The 7568-nt window shown below is 41.1% G+C and overlaps 1 protein-coding gene across 2 annotated transcripts in view; it reads left to right on the forward strand.

Annotated features, from left to right (window-relative positions):
* LOC119902689 overlaps positions 1 to 7568 on the forward strand; it is a 73294-nt gene that overhangs the window by 7403 nt on the left and 58323 nt on the right. The window lies entirely within an intron of this gene.

A 7568-nucleotide genomic window follows, 5' to 3' on the forward strand; every position in this document is an offset into this window, starting at 1 on the left:
AATCTATTTTCATCCCCGCCTGGTAAAAAAGATATATTTTTTATGCAATAAACCATCAAAATCATCATCCAACTCATTATAATGCAACTGAATATCTTCTAATATTTGATGAAAAGAAACTAATATGCAACAGTAATTACACAATTTTTTTAAAATATACCAGTTATAATAATATGTTTTGGCCATATTACTGTTTATATGTTCACTTTTATTGGAATTTTCTTCAAAACACTATTTCTCTCCAGACAACCACGTTCCAAATAACATAAAGCTTCTAAAACACTGCAATACTGATAAAAACAGTGAATATTGATCAACATTCCTATGACCGAAAGAACTCCCATGCTTTACAGGTGCACAAGTTGAAAACAGAACAGGGCAAGTAAATGGGCTCTTTCTCTTTGTATTGAAGAGACAAGTGGATTGGTATACTGCATGTCTGTGTAGCTCCTACGGGTCGGCCAGTAGAGGCCAATAAAGACCGCCTCCCCCAAAGCAACTCTTCTGCTCTCCTTCAATTTGACGAGAGAAACGAAATTTAGCAGCTCACGGACCTCACCAAGATGGCGGCACGCGGCGTAGGGCTCTATTAACACAGAATATCAGCAGTTTTTGGACTGAAAACAGCGAAAACAACAAAAGTAAGTCAGCGGTTGTAACTGTAAATGTATATTGCTGCATTTGTTGTTGTTATTAGTTGGCTAATTATTTGAGTGATTTGAGCAGAAGCTGAGCTTTCTTTAGAGTGGTCGGACGGCGGTGTGGGATGAGAGGAGAGGCACATGGAAAGCAACTTGTGCAGCCATGTCCAGTGATTGCAGAGTGATGTATGTTGTGAAATAAGTTTCATCCTTAAGTTGATATATAGAACTTGTGATCAAACAGCAGCTTATTTCCACCTCCAGCAGCTACAGAGTAACATGATGCTTCATGTGGAGTCATGTTTGTCTCTGATAGCTCTGTGTTCGGTCTCCAGCAGCTCCTGAGGGAAATATCTGGCTCTGTCGCTGCTAAATGCTGCACTGTGTTCACCAGATGCTCTCTAACTGTGTCTATCTGCTGTTTGTTTCTATCTGCTGAAAGTCCCGATAAAGTTCCATAAAGCAGAGAAGTTGCAGATTCAGCTGATAATTCAGAGACACCGACACATTATTCCATTGTTTTCACATTATTATAAAAAATGCATTATAGTTGCTTTAAATGCAAAAACAATGTTTGTTGTTTTATATGAAAGTTTCCTTTAACTTAAAATTAAATTAGAGAAAAGGTTGTGGTGTATAACATATGTGCATTTGACCATTACAGTTTAACATAATATTCTGCAGCTGGGGAGAGGGACAGTGAACCCTTATGGGGAAGTAATGATTGATGGGTGTGCAAAGAGTGAACCCTCCTATGGAATTTGACTCTGACCCAGTGTTAGGGGGAGTAGAGATTAGTGTGTATGAAGGGACTGTACCCTTCTGTGGTGTCTAACAGATGTTTACACTTATTCTACAGCACTGTGCCCTTATATGGTATTTAGCAGAGACCTAAACATGTCCTATATAAGCTGTGTTCGATGTACAGAGAGACAGAGTGGCCATCGGGCTGGGTCACTCTCCAAGCTGCTGCAGAGCTTGTAATTGATGCTGAATTCTTTGATGTAATAAACTTTATAATCAAGAACAGTGTCAAGCGGATTTCTTCTCAACACATCATCGCAGCATTATCGTTCGGACACCACAGAAATTGGCGACCACGAAGGGACCGTGTTGTGCCTGAATTCATCGTTCCATCACAGGCACCGTCGCGCTGACTTGCACTCCAGAAGCTAGCGTATAGGGTGAGTTTTCTCATAAACTGTGGGCGCTGGTCAGTTCGTGTGTCTGTGTGTGCGTTAAAGGGTACACCGGTTCGATCCCGTGTGAATGCTTGCGGGTGGATGTGTGAGAAGACTCCGTTCTAAATTGTGTGTGCGTTGTGGATAACGCAAAAAGGTTGTGTGTGTGAATGTAATGAAGACAGATAGATAGATATAAAAGGAAGAAAAAGGAACAGCCTAGGAGTAACGGGAAGTGAGGTTTCATAACTTTGCAAAGATTAAGAATATGGGCCCTCAGATTCTTATAACCGTAAGTCGTGTGGGATGGAAATTACTGTCGCGTGAAACTAGGCTTTAAGGAATAGGTAAATTGGAGTAAGGGAAAAAGAGAGAGAGTGCAACCCTGGCCAGGGTCATTCGGCTTGAATACAAATTAATAAGGATAAGGAAGAAAATATAAGGATTAGGACGCCGCAGATCTGGACAAAAAGCCCTTGAAAGGTGATCTTAGATGGGCCGCAAATCCTGGAAAGGAACTAGGTGAATTTTCGGGTCCGTTCAAAGGAACTGGGAGCTTGTAGAAGAAAATTTAATTGTAAGTTACCTCTCGATACATGTGTTGACGAACTATGTCCGAAGTGGCCTCTCATTAAATATCTGCAAACTCGAGGTAGCACAAATTTAGGAAGGAAAATAATAAAGGAAAAGGGTGCGGCGGAAGCATGCTTTATAAACAGTGTGAAGGAATGCATTCTTGTTGACTGGATAGCTATTGTGTGTGTGTGTGGAGAGCTGCCCTGCTGTGTCTCGGTTGTGTGTGTGAGAAATAGGAGAAGCCTAGTGTGTGTGAGAGAGACTATGCAGAGGACAATAAGGCTAGGATTCAAGAAAACATATATAGGAATAAAGAAATAGAGAAGGGAACTTGATCAAGGGGAAAACTGTGTTTTGAAATTTGTTAAAGTTATTGATTAATGCTGCTGTATGGTTTGGGTCATTTCAGAAGCAGCAGTGGGGGTTTTTCTTAGCCTAAGTTACTTTTTTGGGAAGTGCGCATTTGTTTTTCTACATTTTACTTGCATTTCATTTGGGGTTTTTTATGTGTGTAAATACATTTTTAAAAGGCATTTTCATTGGTATTGAAGGATGTTTGTTAATAGAGTAAGCTTTAAATAGGAGTGAAGAGTAGTGTCTACAGCATCCCCAGTGTAAATGACACCAAAATTCCTTAGCTTGCATGTTATCGTAGATATGTTAAAATGTTAGGGAAAATAGATTATGATTATTCAGAGAGTTAAAACTCTTATTTTGGGGGGGAAATAACCTTGTGAGTACATAAAAGGACTAAAGTGTTGTTTGCCTTTTTATTGGTTTTTGTTCTCCTGTGGTCTGAGAGACAAGAAGGAGAGAGAGAGAGAAGGAGAGAGAGGGGGTGTCATCCAGCGCGCCACAGCAAAGCAGCCCTGGATCCAGTCTGGCCAGTACTGTGCAATCCACAAACTCTTTACAAACACCTGTGCATATGTGTCTATACTCATTTATAATTATTACGGCTGATACACATTTAGTTTGTTTCCTTTCAGGATATTATAGACACATTTGTAACAAAGAGAGTCTATTCGTGTATGCCTGCCATATTTCATGTTATGACTATCTAAGGGGAGACTTGGCAACGGACTGATCAGTTACTGTATTTGAATATTACACATTGGAGTTTTTGTGCAGGGGTCGTTTGAAGTCAAGTTGTGTTGGGAATTGAGTGGTATTGAGCTTTTGGGATAAAACTAAGGTGAGTGGGTGCTTATTAGGTAGGAGTTGGCCATGTGATTGCTGGATAACAAGATTTTTGTGATTACTCTGGAGTTGACAAATTCCCTTGATTTTTTCATTGGCGGATGTGGTAAGATTGCCACCTATCAACAATTAAGTAGAATTAAAAGAAAAATAAACAAATAAGTAATAAGAAAATAATTTACAATAAAGAAATATAAAAGAGTTGTCACTATGCGGAAAAAGGACATTAAAACGTTGAAAGTAACTACTCCGGTTGATGTAGTGAAAAAATAATCCTCTAGTTGATGGTATTGTAAAGTTATCTGAAAAATGGCATAAGCGTTGGCCTAATATTGAACAACCATGGCCTGTGGAAGGGACTCTTAACCCAGGTGTACTTAAAATAATGCAAGTACTTTTGTCCACATATAAGTCGGATCAAAATAAGGGGAAAAAAGGGGAACGAAGTAAAGAGAAGAGACGAAGAGAGCTGGGTGTTCTTAAGTTGTTCGAACATGAAGGTCAAAAACTGATGAAAGATACGCAAGAGAAAAGGGACAGAGGTGTGGAGAAAATGGCAAAAGAGGCAAAGATAACAGAAAAATTAATGGCAGAAGTCAACAAACCCTTCTCACATACGGATTCAGCAAAAAGACCTCCACCTTACGAGGAGGAAGCGGAGTTTAAGGATGTCTATCCTCAGCTTCCAGTGATCATTCAGGAGGGTGATTATTGCATCAGAGATGAAGATGAACGAATCATAGAGAGAGGACAAGCAGAAACAACTATAAAGATGAATCCAAGCTCCAAAAGTAAGAAGAAAATGACACGTTTGGAAACTAAGGGTAGAGCGAGGTTTAGGAGAATGGAAGATGATGATGAACAGAGTGATGTAGAAGAGATCATGGGTGGATATGATCCTGTGATCAGACGGAGGCTGGCCAGAGCGGAAAGAAGGGGTGATGAAAGTTGGAAGAAGAAGGATACAGGAGATCAGATCTCCGATGAAAGTGAAGATGGAGACAGCGATGAAGAGTGGGAGATTAAAGGTGCTTCATGTTCAAGAGGATTTTATCCTCCAATGACTACTGAAGAAATAGAAAAAGACATGGATCATGCATATCATGCTTGGAGAAGTCGACTTATCCAGAAGAAATAAGAAATTGGAAGAACATCTCGAGAAGCTGACAATACAGAGGGAGAAATTGAGGAAAAAAGGGTCCCAAAAATTGGAGAAGAAGTATGCATTACGCCCAAGGAAAGGGAGCACAAGTAAGAAGATGCTGCCAGTGATAATCCGAGGACAGAATCTGGAGTATAAGCCTTTGCAGAATACCGATATGTCAGATATACTTGAGAAGTTGCCTATTCTTCAAGACGGAGCACATCCTTGGATCTCGAAGTTGGAAGAAATTACGGTAGGAACACAAACTGCCATAGGAGATATTAAGAGACTTTTTGCTAATCTCCTGGGGATTCCTGGTATGGAAGAAATTTTTCAGAGAGCTGGACTTAATCGATATGTGGGGACTGCTGTAAATGATCCGGAGTTGTTCGCTGCAAGTAGGAATCGACTGTGGAGAGCACTGAAAGACACGTTTCCAACAAATGTGCATCCTGACAATATCTTGATTGATTCATTGGGAAAAGAAGAGAATCCGAGAGCCTATGTGTCGAGAGCTCATCAGGCGTGGAGAAATATCACAGGAAATGATCCAGAGGCGAGTCAAATGGAGCGCTCAATTTTGCGAGCTAAACTACAGATGGGATTGCCCCCACCAGTAAGGAGCAAACTGGCAGAGGTGGTTGGACTTGGAAGCATGGCAATAGGAGTCTATACAGATCATATAACCCATCAAGTGGATCTATATAGGAAAAAGGAACATGACCAGAAAGAACAGGACCAAGTGACTCTCAGGAAACTCAATCAAATACAGCTGGTGGAAAATAAGAAGAAGGAGAAGAAACAGGCTTTGGTTATGCAGGATCAGTGTTTACCAAAGCAACAATCACCACCACGGCTTCAGTCAAGCCAGGAACAACCGCAATTGCCCCAACCACCACTAGTGGTTCCAGTTGTCTCATATCCACAGCCAGTTTATGGACAGATGCCGAATTGGAGAGGAAGAGAACGAGGAAGCTCAAGAAGAGGAGGATTTAATCCATACTTTCAGCAATCTCCAGAAGTGTGTTACAATTGTGGACAGGTTGGTCACTTTGCCCGTGAGTGCAATAGCTCAGGAGGAAATTTCAGAGGAGGAAATTTCAGAGGAGGATTCAGGGGCCAGTCAAGGTCGCTTGGAGGACTGGTGAATCCTCACAGGGGCCCAGAGCCAGGATTCTAGAGGTGCCCAGAAAATCCGAAAGGGGGGTGTCAGCTGGTAGCATCAGGGCCGGAAAAGATCCAACAATGAGGTGAAAGTAAATAACCGACCATTGGAAGTAATGGCGGATAGCGGAGCGGCTTTCACCTGTGTTCGGCCTGAAGATGCTACACATCTTCCTATGTCCAATCAACTGATTCGGACAAGGGGGTTTGAGGGAGTGAAGCAGCTGATTCCTCTCACGGAACCAATTGAGCTCTGCTATAAAAATCAGAAAACTACAATACCCATATTGGTATCAGAACATACACCTATTGCTCTATTGGGAAGAGATGCTTTGTGTAGATTGAACTGCACAATAAAATGTACACCAGATGGCTGTCTGATAGAAGTACCAAAAGAAATGGTCCACCAACTATTGATGACAACAGAGATGGAGTCCTCTGCAGTATTTTGGATTGGAAATCTCAGTGCAGATTTCTTGGAGCCGGCTAAGATATGGGAGAAATTCATTGTGGCGAACATGCCAGATGCGAAACTTCCAGAATATCCATTCCATTGTACGCTCAAGTATTTCAAGAATGCTGCCCAAGCAAACCCAGAGGAATGGTTGGCTCATCAACCAAAGGAAATTCAACTAAGTTCATGTTGCTGCAATTTTGGGACCACAAGGAGCGGCTATGAAGGTAAACACGGATGATTATCTGGAGAAAGAATTCAAAATTGAGAAGAGTGTGCCACATGTGACTTTGTTGGTTTCTGAAGACTATGAGCAGAAACACATAGGGGAAATGATGACAGAAGCAGAGGAAGCTGTTTTTGTACCGATGAAAGAGAATTTGGCAATTTGGAGGAGTACAGATCAGCGATTTGTCAAATCATGATTTCAGCTAAAGGACAAGGACAGCCACAAGCTGTACGGATGACACATGAATCTATTTGTAGTGCCAAGATGGACTCAGATTCTATGAAAGAGGAGATGTTGCGAGAAGTTCCAGAATGTTTGTGGTCCCAACACAGTACCGATATTGGACTTGTGAAATCAGCCCAACAGTGAAAGTAGAACTTCGACCAGGAGCTAGACCTCCTTGGAAGTATCAGTATCCATTGAAGGATGAAGCAATTCAAGGAATCGAACCACAAATTGAGGACTTTTGAAAGCAGTGTTTTGAAGATGACAACAAATCCTCAGAGTAACACGCCTTTGTTGCCTGTGAAAACCTGATGAGACTTATCGTATGGTTCATGATTGAGAGCAGTAAATGAAGTGGTAACTGATTTTCCAGCAGAAGTTCCGGATCCACATACTTTGTTAGCCCAAATCCTCTGAGCAACACATTTCACGGTGTTAGATTTGTGTGTGCATTTTAGTGTTCCTCTTAGTGTAGAGAGTCAGGGTTTATTTGGATTCACATATAAAGGACAGTTCTATGAGTATGAGAGATTGAAGGATTTAAACACAGTCCTCATATTTTAACAAAGTATTGAAAGACGATTTGGAGGGATAGATTAGATATTGCAGAGTACTGTGATTCAATATGTCGACGATATTATGATCTGTTCACAAGATGAAGACACATGTCACAAAGACTCAATTAAATTGCTACAATATTGGCAGAAAAGGGGCATAAGGCCTCACAAAAGAAGTTGCAATTTGCCAGGAGAAG

Source organism: Micropterus salmoides, unplaced genomic scaffold (genome assembly GCF_014851395.1).
Source record: "Micropterus salmoides isolate LMB-PRFRI ecotype aquatic unplaced genomic scaffold, ASM1485139v1 Ms_hic_scaffold_14, whole genome shotgun sequence".
NCBI lineage: Eukaryota > Metazoa > Chordata > Actinopteri > Centrarchiformes > Centrarchidae > Micropterus > Micropterus salmoides.